At 40.1% G+C, this 13,548-nt stretch overlaps 1 protein-coding gene across 8 annotated transcripts in view; it reads left to right on the top strand.

Moving 5' to 3' along the window:
• FAM210A (family with sequence similarity 210 member A) overlaps window positions 1–13,548 on the top strand; it is a 51,899-nt gene that overhangs the window by 1,868 nt on the left and 36,483 nt on the right. For 3 of the 8 annotated variants that reach the window (XM_032293530.1, XM_032293531.1, XM_032293533.1), the window contains exon 2: window positions 4,690–4,821. The exons of 2 other annotated variants lie outside the window; for them this stretch is intronic. The gene's annotated coding sequence lies outside the window, so the exon portion shown is untranslated. Of the gene's footprint in view, window positions 1–3,765; window positions 3,840–4,689; window positions 4,822–13,548 lie in introns of all 8 variants that reach the window. 3 more of the 8 variants (XM_032293534.1, XM_032293535.1, XM_032293532.1) reach the window with 2 other exon arrangements.

Genomic DNA, 13,548 nt, shown 5'->3' with positions numbered 1-13,548 from the left:
TTCTTTCTTTCTTTCTTTTTTTTTTTTTTTTTTTTGAGATGGAGTGTCGCTCTGTCACCCAGGCTGGAGTGCAATGTTGTGGTCTCAGCTCACTTCAACCTCCACCTCCTGAGCGTGTGTCAGCCCTGGGGTTGAAGCAAGTCTCCTTCCTCAGCCTCCTGAGTGACTGGGATTACAGGTGCACACCACCACACCTGACTAATTTTTGTATTTTTAGTAGAGACCAGTTTCACCAGGTTGGTCAAGCTGGTCTCTAACCCCTGACCTCGTGATCTGCCCACCTCCCAAAGTGCTGGGATCACAGGCATGAGCCACCACTCAGGGCTTACTTCTTATGAGTGTTTTGTTTTACAGATGAGGGTTAAGTAACTTGGCCAAGATGATGCAGATTTTTAGTAGTGGAATCAGGATTTGGATTCAGGTGGTCTGGCTGATTGGCCAAACTCTGCTAATAATGAAACAGTGCCGGCTAGAAGGTCATACTCAGAACTGGAAATTGTCTAGCAAATCCTAGATTTTCAGAAAGTGTTTTGATACTTCTTAATGCCTGGGTTACTATGTCCAGAGATAAAATAGTTAGATAAGGATGTTATCTTGCTGGAATGTGAGCTCCACCAACACAGGAAAGGACATGCAGGATTTATTTCAACCCATTTGTAAGAAGTGAGAGCACATCTCTTAGAGGTGTGTGTATGTATATATATATATATATGAATTATATCCTGCATGTCCTCGCGACGGAGTTTCGATCTTGTTACCCAGGCTGGAGTGCAATGGCGCGATCTCGGCTCACCGCACCCTCCGCCTCCTGGGTTCAGGCAATTCTCCTGCCTCAGCCTCCTGAGTAGCTGGGATTACAGGCACGTGCCACCATGCCCAGCTAATTTTTTGTATTTTTAGTAGAGACGGAGTTTCACCATGTTGACCAGGATGGTCTCGATCTCTTGACCTCTTGATCCACCTGCCCCGGCCTCCTAAAGTGCTGGAATTACAGGCTTGAGCCACTGCGCCTGGCCTAGAGGTATAATTTTAAAGTGTGATTTCTGTTGTAGAGTTGAAGATAATACTTTTGAAACATAAAGATTGTTTTGAAAGTGTAGATACAATGTTATAGCTTCCTAAGATAATGTAATGTGAAGGCAGGCAAGAGAGGTGGTTCATGGAAACTTTGTTTCTCTAAATAGTTTTGGAGGAAGGACTTATCTGTTCCACTCAGGAGAGTATTCCTACTGAAATTTCATTGTCTTTCTGGAGCAAATAAAATATTCTTGTTTAAAGGTTGTTCTTTCAGTTGAAAATAAGATTTTGTTGAGAAGTCCAGAAGTGTGCTGTGTGTGATGATTAATTTTATGTCAGTTTACCTAGTTATTTAATCAAATACTAATCTGCGTGATGCTGTGATGATATTCTGAAGATGTGGTTAATATCTATAATCAGTTGACCTGAACTAAAGAATACTACCCTAAATAATGTGGGTGGGCCTCATTCAATCAATTGAAGGCTGAAAGAGCCAAAACTGAGGTGTCCTGAAGAAGACAGTATTTTCCTCAAGGCTACAGCATCAATTCCTGCCTGAGTTTACTGTCTGTAGATCTACCCTACACATTTTGAAGTTTCTAGCTTCCACAATTGTGTGAGCCAGTTCCTTAAAATACCAATATCTCAATATCTGTCTATATGTAGATGTAGATATTTATGTTTTTATCTACATCTATGTTTTTTTTCCTATCAGTTCTGGAGAGCCTATCAGGCTCTGGAGAGCCCTGACTGATTCAAAAATTTGGGTGCTGAGAGTGGTTCTAGTTAGCAGAATCTTAAGGATGAGTTTTCTGAATTGATTATAGTGTTTCTGGAATTGATTTTCTAACCCGATCAGATTTAAAGGCAATAATGAGTATTCCCAGTAGAAAAGAGGACTCTGATAGTCCATGGTGTGATATGGTAATAGAGATATGCAAAAGATCACTATTGGATACTCCCACTCATGCTTATAGACAACAACAAGATTCAGAACAATCAGATATTTGGTACCTTAGAACATTTAAATCAACTTAATCAGTATAATTTTGGCTGGTTGCTCTTAATTGTGCTGGATGAAGTGAGAAAAGAAAAGGATGATCCCAGCTACTGGGGAGACTGAGGCAGGAGAATCACTTGAACCCAGGAGGTGGAGGTTGTAGTGAGCTGAGATCTCACCACTGCGCTCACTCCAACCTGGATGACAGAATGAAACCTCAAAAAAAAAAAAAAAAAAAAAAAAGAAAGAAGAAAAGAAGGGTGGGCTTAAGGCTTCAAATTCCCAATTGAAGCTCCAAAAAAGTGACCCGAAAGTTTCTGTGTCTGCCCTAAAACCCATTATCTCCTGTAGTTGCATAGCTGAGATTGGTGAAAACCAAACCCAGAGTCCCATCCTGTAGGTGGCTGAATTACAGTGCAAACTGAATTCCCTCTCACCTTGGTCTGCTGTTAAAATTAGGGCATTGATTGGGAAAGAATGGGATCCTCAGATTTGGAATAGGGCCATATGGGAACATCCTGATGAAGCTGGGGATGTTGAACTCCTAAATTTTACTCACTGTTTTTTGCTAGTAGAAGCAATTCTTTCACCTTTGAGGAAGTTAACCTTGCTTTGCCTGGTGAAGCTGTAATGGCCTCCCTTGAGGTAGCTACCTTGCAAGACATTGCTGGTTCTCCTCAGGTGTCCATGAAGAGCTCTGGGGCTGCTCTTCTCTGCAGATCAGAGATTGCAGTGTGAGCTGCTGCCACTGACTGGGGTCCTTAACTGCAGCAGGGATGGTTGGATCCCGAGTGGCAGGGACCATGTGATCACCAAAGACTAAGTGGGCATGTTGCCATCATAGGGTACAGTGGAGTCAAAGCAACAGTCTGAACAGTCTGACTCGAGAGTCCCATGGCATTGGGTAGGTAGTCATGGTGTCTGTAGAAGAGAATTCCGTGGGCAGTCTACTGAATCCTGAATTGATCTGTATAAGCAAGAGTTCTAGGTCAAGTGAATGGAAGCCTTACTTGAATTACCAAAAGAAAGAGTTATGGTCCCTCAATCAATTCCCAGATTTGAGTAATTTTACAGTCCTAGAACCCCTTGAATGAGGGGAGGCTGGATCCTTTTGAGGAAAGACCGCATTGTGCTGCCAAGAATTTGTACTGTTAGTTTTTTTCCCCAACTTTTCCCAGAAGGACCTATGGTTTATCAGGGTAAGTGTGCATTGGAGAAAAAGAAATAATCAGACTTCTCATGGATGACTGAACACTTAACTCTGAACTGACACTAATTCCAGGACACTCAAAGTGTCATTTTGGCCCACCATTCAGAGTAGGGGCTTGTTAAGGTTAGGTGGTCAATGGAAGTTTAACCCAGGTCCTCCTCAGAGTGGGTCCCCATATTCATCTTGTGGTTACTTCCCCAGTTCCAGGATGAATAACTGGTATAGACATACTCAACAACTGGCAGAATCCCCACCCTGGTTCCCTGACCTGTGGAGTGAGGGCTATTGTGGTAGGAAAGGCCAAGTAGAAGCCACTAGAGCTGCCTCTTCCTGGAATAATAGTAAGCCAAAATCAATACCGCATTTCCGGAGGAATTGCAGAGATTAGTGCACTTAAGGATGCAGGGGTGGTGATTCTTGACATATTCCCATTCAGCTCTCCCATTTGGCCTGTGCAGAAAACAGATTGATCTTGGAACATGACAGTGGATTATCATAAACTTAACTGAGTGGTGATTAATTGTAGCTGTTGTTCCAGATGTCATTTCATTGCTTGAGAACCTATCCCCAGTAGCTGGCATGCAGTTATTGATCGGCTAAATGTTTTCCTTAGTAAGTATTTATTAGTAAGATCACCAAAAGCACTTTTCTTTTCTTTTTTTGAGACAGAGTGTCACTCTGTCACCTAGGCTGGAGTGCAGTGGCGCGATCTCACTGCAACCTCCGCCTCTCGGGTTCAAGCAATTCTCCTGCCTCAGCCTCCTGAGTAGCTGGGATTACAGGCGTACACCACTACACCCAGCTAATTTTTGTATTTTTAGTAGAGATGGTGTTTCACCATGTTGGTCAGGCTGGTCTTAAACCCTTAGCCTCATGATCTGCCAGCCTCAGCCTCTCACAGTGCAGGGATTACAGGCATGAGCCACCGCGCCTGGTCAGGCAGTTTTCTTTCAACTAACAAAGCCAGAAATACACCTTCGCTGTCCTACCTTGGGGATATCAACTCTCCAACTCTGTGTTGTAATTTAGATCACAGGGATCTTGTTATGAGTTGAATTATGTCTTCTAGAAACTCACATATTGGAATCCTAGCTCTCAGTACCTCAGGATATGACCTTATTTGGGAATAGGGTAGTTACAAATGTAATTAGATAAGATGAGGTCATACTGGAGTAGGCTGGGCCCCTAATCCAGCACGACTGGTGTTCTTAAAAAAGGAGAAATTTGAACACAGATATTCACACAGGGAGAATGCCATGTGACATTGAAGTAAAGGAACACCAAGAAATGTCACACATTTCCAGCAAACCATCAGGAGCAAGCCGGGAGGCATGAAATTCTTCCTCACTGCCCTTGAAGGAACCAGCCTTGCTGACACCTTGATCTTGGACTTTTAATCCCAGAGCTGGAGACAGTACATTTCTGTTGTGTAAGCTCTTCAGTTTGTGGTTCTCTATTACAGCAGCTGCAGCAAACAAATACAGACCCTGATCGCCCTTCCCTTCCACAGGACATCATACTGGCCCATCACATTGATGACATTATGCTGATTGGACCTGGTGGGCAAGAAGGAACAACTACTCTAGACTTACTGGTAAGACATTTGGGTGTCAGAGAGTGGGAAATAATTCCAACAAATATTCAGGGCCTTCTACCTCAGTGAAATGTCTAGGAGTCCACTAGTGTGGTGTAGGGCGTGTTACCACCTACAACAAAAAGAGAGAAGCAAGATCTAGTGGTCCTCTTTGGATTTTGGAAGTGACAAATTACTCATTTGGGTGTGCTATTTCAGGTTGTTTACTGAGTGACTTGAAATGCTGCTGGCTTTGAATGGATCCCAGAACAAAAAGCAACTCTGCAACAGGTCCAGGGTGTTGTGCAAACTGCGCTGCCACTCAGGCCATATGACCCAGCAGAGGTTATGGTGCTTGAAATGTTAGAGGCAGATTGAAATATGCTGTATGAAACCTTTGGCAGGCCATATAGGAGAAAATTACAGTGTAGATCCTTAGGATTTTGGAGCAAAGCCTTTCCATCCTTAGCAGGTAACCGCTCTTGTATTAAGAAAAAGGATTGAGAGCTTTTGGGCTTGCTACTGGGCTTAGTAGAAACTGTATGCTTAACCATGGGCCACCAAGTCATGCAGCTGACTAAAAAAATGACTAGAGTATTTCAGCAGTTAAGAGCACAAGCTGATGGCATGTGTTCAAATCCTGGTTATACAAGTATTATATTTGCTAACTGTGTCATCCTTGAGTAAGTGACCAAACTTTGTGTTTTAATTTTCTCACGGAGTGATTTTGTAGAATAAATGAGATGATACAGTGCTTAGCACAGAACCTGCTCATTTTTAGCTTCTCTTAATACAACTGAAACTGCTATTACAGTGTCATGAGAAGTAATTAGTCCATGTCTTTAAGTGTGATTGTAGAATTTTTTTGTCTTGGTACAGCAGAAAAAATAGAGTGATTTTTTTGAATTCATGTGAACCAGAGCAGAAGTTTGAAATGGTGAACAGTCTTGTAGGCATTATGTGCTTTCAAGTTCTGAGTTTATTACTTCTGAGAATTAACTATGGTAGCAGTGGTCTACGACTTCTGTGGGTGAAAGGGTAGCTGGGCTTTAAGCATGTGCAGCAGTGGGCAAAGAATGGAGGTGTGGGAAGAAGCATCAGACATTAGGAAGGAAGGGGTCCTCCCAGAGAAAGGGGAGGTGGGTGGTTCAGATTTTGTGATGCCAGTGGCAAGATGAGTCCTGTTGGAAAGTCTCATTGTTAACCAAAAATTATTTTCAAGGCAGACTTAAAAATTAGGGCTTCCCCATTTTCACCTACTTCTTCTACATTGCCTTTGTAACTTATTGGACTTGATAAATTGAATTAAACATAGTATTTTATTTGGAGTCCTTGATTTTTTAACCTAAGCATGGATTATAGTAACTCTTCCTTGCTATTCGAAATACTGAAATTCTTGTTATAGTTTGAGCTGCTAATTAGGCTGCATTGTAATTTGAGTCATTTGTTAAAATTAGAAGAATTAGATAAACAGTGATGGGCTTGCAATGTAGTGTTTGCCAAACGAATGTCATCTGTAATGTTAAGAAAAATTTTATTTGTATGGCACACCATGTAAAATAAAGCAGACCTATTTCAAGTTCTAAATGCAAGTTTTTATTTTATTTTTCTTGCCATATTCATCACTGTAAATGCAAGATTTTAAAAAGACATATTTTAAAATTGGACCCAGAATACAAGTGCTCTTCATTACAACATGGCTTCTGGTACTCTGATGATCAAATCACATTTTCTGAAATATATTTGATACAATAAACACTGACAAAACTATTTAACCCCACAGAGAAGGTTATGAGTATTTTTCACTAAAGCCAAGGTGAAACAGATGCTATTGCAATTTCCTTGGTGTAAAATATATGTATAATATCTCATATGTCCTTTTTTGGTTTAACAAACATAGGCATTATTTTCTTTATCAAGTAAATTCCTATTGCTGAGCATGTTTTAGTTAATAACAATAAATTTGTGTTAAACCTGATTTTCAATGTAGGAGATAGAAATGAAATTTATAGTTTGGCTCTCAATCCTTTATTTTCAGGGAAAAGACAATTTATACACATGGGCAATTTGTGGAGATGTGGGAAATCCATTAGACTAGCAGCTCGCGCTCTGTCGCTCTCTCGCTCTCGTCTCTTTTTTTCCCCCTAGTAATCCAGGAACAAGTTATGAACTATTACATGTCCTTGCATTCCTTATCTGTAAACATAAAGGATGGCACTAAGGGGCCTCTCTGTTTTCTTCCAAGTCTTAATATTCTGTGGTTCTAATGCAGACAACTATGACTAAACCTAAGGTTACTCCTTTTATACAGTTGTGCTCAGGGTCTGTATGGCCTGCCATTTTTGGAGTCCCTGTAACAAAGACTTTGAGAAGATGAAAATAATGCTGACTCATGCAGTGGTTGGGAAAATTTCCAAAGGAGAGTAGGCTTGTGTTTTCCATTGCTGTGTAACAGATTACCCCCAAATTTAGCAGCTTAACACAGGTTTATTATCTCAGTTTTTCTGGGTCAGGAATATGGCACATCTTAGCTGGTTTGCTGCTTAGCATCTCAAAGTGTCAGTCAGGCTATGTTCTCATCTGGAGGCTCAACTATGGAAGAATCTGTTTGCAAACTCATTCAGGTTGTAGGCAGAGTTCATCTTTTGGCCTACATGAGTAAGTGTGCCATCTTCTTCCTGTTGACTGGTGGCCTCCCTCAGGGACCAGAGGCTGTTCAGTGTATGCGGCGCTGTCCGTAGGCAGTTCATCATATGGCACTTTGTTTCCTTGAGGCCAGCAGGAGGGAGACTCTTTCTCCTATCTGCTAAGATGGAGTCCTTTCTATCTTTTCTACCGTTTAGTGCTTAGAAGTAAGTGACAGGTTCCACCCACACTCAAGGGGAGAAGATTCTACAAGGATGTAGCTCACTAGGGTTCACCTTGGGGTGTGTCCCAAAAGACTATTTCTGTATTGACATTGTGGCATGCCTATACATTATTGGGCTTATTTAGCAAAGAAATCTATGACATTACTTTTTTTTTCTCCCTCTTATCAAAATTAAGGTACTTTCTGATTGCCTAGATTTCAACTAAATGCAAGTTTAATTTTTATTTGCTTTGGGATTTTTGGTTTCAAGCTTTAACAGGAGAAGAAAATCTCCATTGAAACCTCCTTCTGCTTTTTTGAGCACCCGGAATGGAGGAAGAGTGCTGATCTGACAAGCCAGGCTCCAGGACAGTAATAGTCATGTGTGGCTCAACAATGGGGATGCATTCTGAGAAATGCATCATTAGGCAGTGTTGTCATTGTGTGAACATCACAGAGTGTATTTACACAAACCTAGATAGTAGAGCCTCCTACACACCTAGGCTATATGGTATAGCCCGTTGTCCCAGGCTACAAACGTATATGGCATGTAATTGTACTGAATAGTGTAGCAGTTGTAGCACAGTGGTAAGTACTTGTGTATCTAAACATAGAAAAGGTATAGAAAAAATATGATATTATAATGTTATGGGACTATCACCATATATGCAGTGTGTCATTGATGGAAATGTCATTATGGGGCACATGACTATATATGGTTTTGTTTTCCAGTGACTAGAGTCTTAGAAATATACATAAGCCTTTCATGGGAATAAACCTTCCTTTAGTTCCTTTTCTTTTGGTTCTCATGAGTGGTGTTCTTCCCTTTGGACTGATACGGTGGGATTCTAATTGGGTGTTGGGTTGGGAATAAAAGTGGAGTAAGGGCTGGAAAGACCTCATTATTGTCTGGCTTAGTTTACTACAGTTGTGCATTGACACAGACACATTTTATGTGATTGAGAAATATTAGTTCTTATAAGAAGAAGGCATTGGACCTTTGAAAAGAGTTAAGGTGTGCAATAAGAGAGTTGGAAGTAAATGGAGTAGGGAAGTTAGTAGGTATGAGTTTAAGTTGAGATCAGTCAGCGTGGTTTATTTTCTTATCCAGCTTACACACAGGTGTCAGATTGGATTTGACACAGTTAAGGTTCAGCCAAACTAATGTGATAAAGACAGAGCAGCCCAGATTTGGAGGTATATGCAGAGAGTAATTATGAATGATAGACTTATTTTGTGGACTGAATGTTTGTGCCTCCCAAAATTCCTGTCTTGAAGCCCTAATCCCCAGTGTGATGGTATTAGGATGTGGAGCCTTTGGAGGGTAATTAGGTGATATGGTTAGGCTTTGTGTCCCCATCCAAATCTCATCTTGAATTATAATCCCCATGTGTCAAGGGAGAGACCAGGTGGAGGTAATTGAATTATGGGGGCAGTTTCTCCTGTGCTGATCTCGTGGTAGTGAGTTCTCATGAGCTCTGATGTTTTATAAGAAACTCTTTCCCCTTTCACTCAGCATTCCCTGCTACCTTGTAAAGAAGGTGCCTTGCTTTCCCTTTGCCTTCTGCCATGATTGAAGTTTCCTGAGTCCTCTTCTAGCCATGCTGAACTGTGAGTCAATTAGACTTTTAAATCAGCTTTGTCTAACACAGGCTGGCTCCCTGTGTTAGTTCATTCTCACACTGCTATAAAAATACTACCTGAGACAGGGTAATTTATAAACAAAAGGTATTTAATGAGTCACAGTTTGGCATGGCTACAGAGGCCTCAGGAAACTTACGATCATGGTGGAAGGCAAAGGGGAAGCAGGCACCTTCTTCACAAGGCAGCAGGAGGCTGGGGGAGGGAACAGGGGAAACTGCCATTTTTAAAACCATCAGATCTTGTTGAGAACTCCCTGTCACAAGATCAGCAAGAGGGAAACCGCCCCCCGATCCAGTTGCTCTCACCAGGTCCCTTGCTCAACATGTGGGGATTACCATTTGCAATGAGATTTGAGTGGGGACACAGAGCCAGATCATGTCACTTCATTCAAGGTTACAGAGTGGCTGCTAGAACCCCCAGAATCCTTATGTTGTGTTCCTTTCTCACCCCCAGTTTAGGAGAGAGAATTAGGTCCCCAAACCATGAAATTGAAGTTCTCCTCAAAATTCTTAGACTCCCCTGAGTCACATGCCCACCCCTGGACCAACAGTCAGCCAGCCACACAATGCTGTGAGCCCTATCTTTTTATCAGGATCCATCATTGAAGCTGAGGGGTGGGTAGACAGCTACCTGAGCAAAACAGGACCTCTGATGAGGGAACAGGGGAGTGGATGCTTAGTAGGCAGCCAACACTTTCTCCTACCTTGTCTAACCAGTAATTTAGTTAACTGTTTTATCTATTGTAGTTCTTTTTTGTAGCTATAGAAAATCTTATAGTGAAAGTCTTTCTGTATACTGTGAAGCCATGTCCAATACAGTAGCCATCAGCCACTTGTTACTATTGTAACTTAAAGTAATTAAAATAAAGTTGAAAAATTAGTACTCGTGCTCGCTTCATCAGCACATATACTAAAATTGGAACTAAAAATTAGTACTTAAGTCACACTAGTTACATTTTGGGTATTGTGTAGTCAGCTGTGTGTAGTGGCTACCTTATTGAACAGCACAGATATAGATCATTTTCATCGTTTCAGAAAGATCTCTTGAACAGAACTGTGCTAAATTGTTTCAAGTAGTTTTTGTGTAAGCATTGAGCCACAGTAGAAACAAGGATAGCACCTACTTTACTAGGTTTTCATCTTATGTTGGGGATTATAGGATCTGAAATTTAGCCAAAATGGGAAATAGGAATTCATTTATATTGAGGTGATTGAATATAATGTTTGATACTACTGAGGACTTAAAAATATCAGAGCTGTTTTATAAAATATTCTTTTTTCAACTTTGATGACACCTTGAAGTCCAGAATATGGAAAATGTTGTAATGTGAACTTTATGTGGAGGTAACATACCCATGATAATGATTCTCACCGTACAATGAAAGTGACTGCCCAGTTTGTCATTGTAGTAGAGTATGCAAAACTTTTCATGGAATATAGACAACTGTATTAGTGCAACCGCAGATATGCTTGATATAACCTGTCTCCACTATTCTGAGGCTGTATCTATCCAACCAGAATTAGGGCTAAAGAATTGTTGTATTAAGTACCTTAAAAATAGTTATGTACCCCTGTTTAGTATGGAAGCGGGAGGATCGCTTGAGCCCAGGAGTTCTGGGCTATAGTATGCACTGCTGATCAGGTGTCTGCACGAAGTTTGGTATCAATATGATGACCTCCGTGGAGCAGAGGACCACTAGAGTGCCTAAAGAGAGGTGAACTAGCCCAATCCAGAAAGTGAGCAGGTCAAAACTTTCATCTGATCAGTAGGGGGATCACACCTGTGAATAGCCACTGTACTCCAGCTTGGGCAAAATAGCAAGACCCTGTCTCAAAAAATAAAAATAAATATTAAAAAATGTATATGTATGAGAATTCATATATATGTTACTAGGTTATTGGAGATATGTGTGTGTGTATATACATGTATACATATATACATGTACAAGAAATTCCTAGGAGGAGTATTACTAGGTTATTGGAGATAGAATATATTGGTTATTAGAGATGTGTGTGTATATGTATGTATACATGTATATGTATACATATATAAACAGGATATAACATATTGGTTACTGGAGGTGTGTGTGTGTATATATATAATGTCTATATATATAATATGCACGTATATATACATGTATGGGTGTATAACCAAAAACCGGTATGTTATATCTCCAATATACATGTATACATATATATACACATATCTCTAATAACCAATATATTATGTCTCCAGTAACCTAGTAATACTACTGAGAATTAAGAATTAAGTTCTTGAAGAACTTAAAATACGGACAAAAATGTTGTGTATGAGGATACTCTTTATAGTGCATTAAAACTGGGGACAATCTAAATTTCTAAGAGTAATAGAATGACTAAATCAATTATGGGGTGTTATATCCCCCGAGATGTTCAGACTCATATTTTTGGTGACTCTTTAATGTTGTATGCATAAGCTAATGGTAAAGAATGCAAAATTACATGTAATACAGAAAGCAGTAATCCAGGATCTAAATTAAGTTGATGCAGTTTAGTTCTCAGCTGACTCCTGTGTTCAAATTCCAAGGTCAATGAAGACTGAACAGTTAGTTAATTGTTTTGAGCAGATTTCTCTATAAAGTAAAATATAGTTTCAGAAGCAACTAAGTTCATTTTATCCTTCTTGCTGTATATTAACTTTTCCTTACTCCTGCTTTTATCATATCACTTTCCTGCTCAGAACTTCAGTTACTCCTTAGGAATTAAAAAATCCTACAATTCCAGCCTCATTTCTCATTACCCTGAAAAGGCCCATCTTTACATATTGACACTCTGTGCCTTTTCAAGTAGCATTTCCCCTTTAACCTAGAATGACTTTCTATCTTCTCCAGTGCTCTTAAGTTTTTCTTTCAAAGGTATCCTGCAGCCTTCAACTGACCACTGTAGTTCAGTTAGCCTTTTCTTTTTTTCCCCCAATACACAATATGTTTATAAACTTATAACTCATGTTTGGCATGTCTCCTATTTTGGAATATTTAATTACCCATTTATAACTAGATTGTAAACTACTTAAGGGCAGTGAAAACATATATTATTCTCATTTGTTCTAGGTGCCAAAAGGGTTACAGTTCTGTGTAATGTCCACCCTTTGGTAGGGGGATCAGTAAAAAGTTCCACTGTTAAATTCTTTTATAACTGTTTTACGTTGATAGGTTTTAGGTACTCTGAAGATATAGAAGGAAATCCCCTGGTTTGTACCTCTAGTGGAGTTATAATTCAGTTGAGAAAACTAAGAGTTAAATTTCCTGGAGTAATGTTGAACAATTGGGAGATGCTTTGTAAACATTTCAGACCACGTGCTGTGGTATGCTACCCGAGAAGTAAAGAAGGGAGGATTGCTTGAGTCAGGAGTTGGTGGTTACGGTGAGCTACGATCGTGCCACTGCACTCCAGCCTAAGTGACAGAGCAAGATCCCGTCTCTAAATGTGCATGTGTGTATGTGTGCATGTGTGTTTTATAGTGTGTGTTTGTGTGTTTTATAGTGAAGTACCTCCTGCTACTAACCACCGAAGCAGTGAGGGGCTCTGGCAGTTGGAGATGAAATGACTGTAGAGGAATCGTTGCCCTTTCACTGTGATGATAGGGAAGAGGTAGAACTGCCTCCTCTGTCCTCACACATCGATAGTCTGTGCTCACTCACCAGGTGTTACCTTCAGAAACTGCAAATATATTTGTGTTAATTCACATGTTTAAATTTATTCAGGATTATATCCATAGATGTACACATAGGGTGATTTAAGTATTGGTGTGGATTTTATCTAGTTAAGAAGTACTTTGAAGGTTGAGAGGTTTTAAATCAGCAGTAAGGAAGATGGAGAAATACATCATGCTAACTTGGACAAAAGGTCGTAAAGGATGATAGTGGCAGAACATCAAATCTTATCTCAGGTATGGATATTTTATGTTACATTGTTATGTTGAATTAATTTATCATTAACATACAAACATACATTCTAGACTTAGGCAAGAACAGCAAAAGTTAATTTATGCTTTAAGGAAAAGTTAATGGTTTTAACATCAAAAAAGTTAAATTTTTTGTTGGTTAAAAAAAGTTGTGCTGTAAGGAAAGAGGCTTTCTCATAGATGTATAGTTCGAACATGTAAGTAGAGATGAGAATGTCACCAAGTCATCCCTTCAGGAGCTGAGCATCTTAGCTGTTAACATCTCTGGGGTTTGTAACGACGAAAGATAGAGCTGGGTGGGAAGAAAGCCAGGG

The sequence above is a fragment of the Sapajus apella genome, unplaced genomic scaffold, assembly GCF_009761245.1.
Source record: "Sapajus apella isolate SASKATOON/1434 unplaced genomic scaffold, GSC_monkey_1.0 scaffold29, whole genome shotgun sequence".
Lineage (NCBI taxonomy): Eukaryota > Metazoa > Chordata > Mammalia > Primates > Cebidae > Sapajus > Sapajus apella.
The sequence above is the reverse complement of the archived record's forward strand: the minus strand, read 5'-3'. Positions and strand labels throughout refer to the sequence as shown.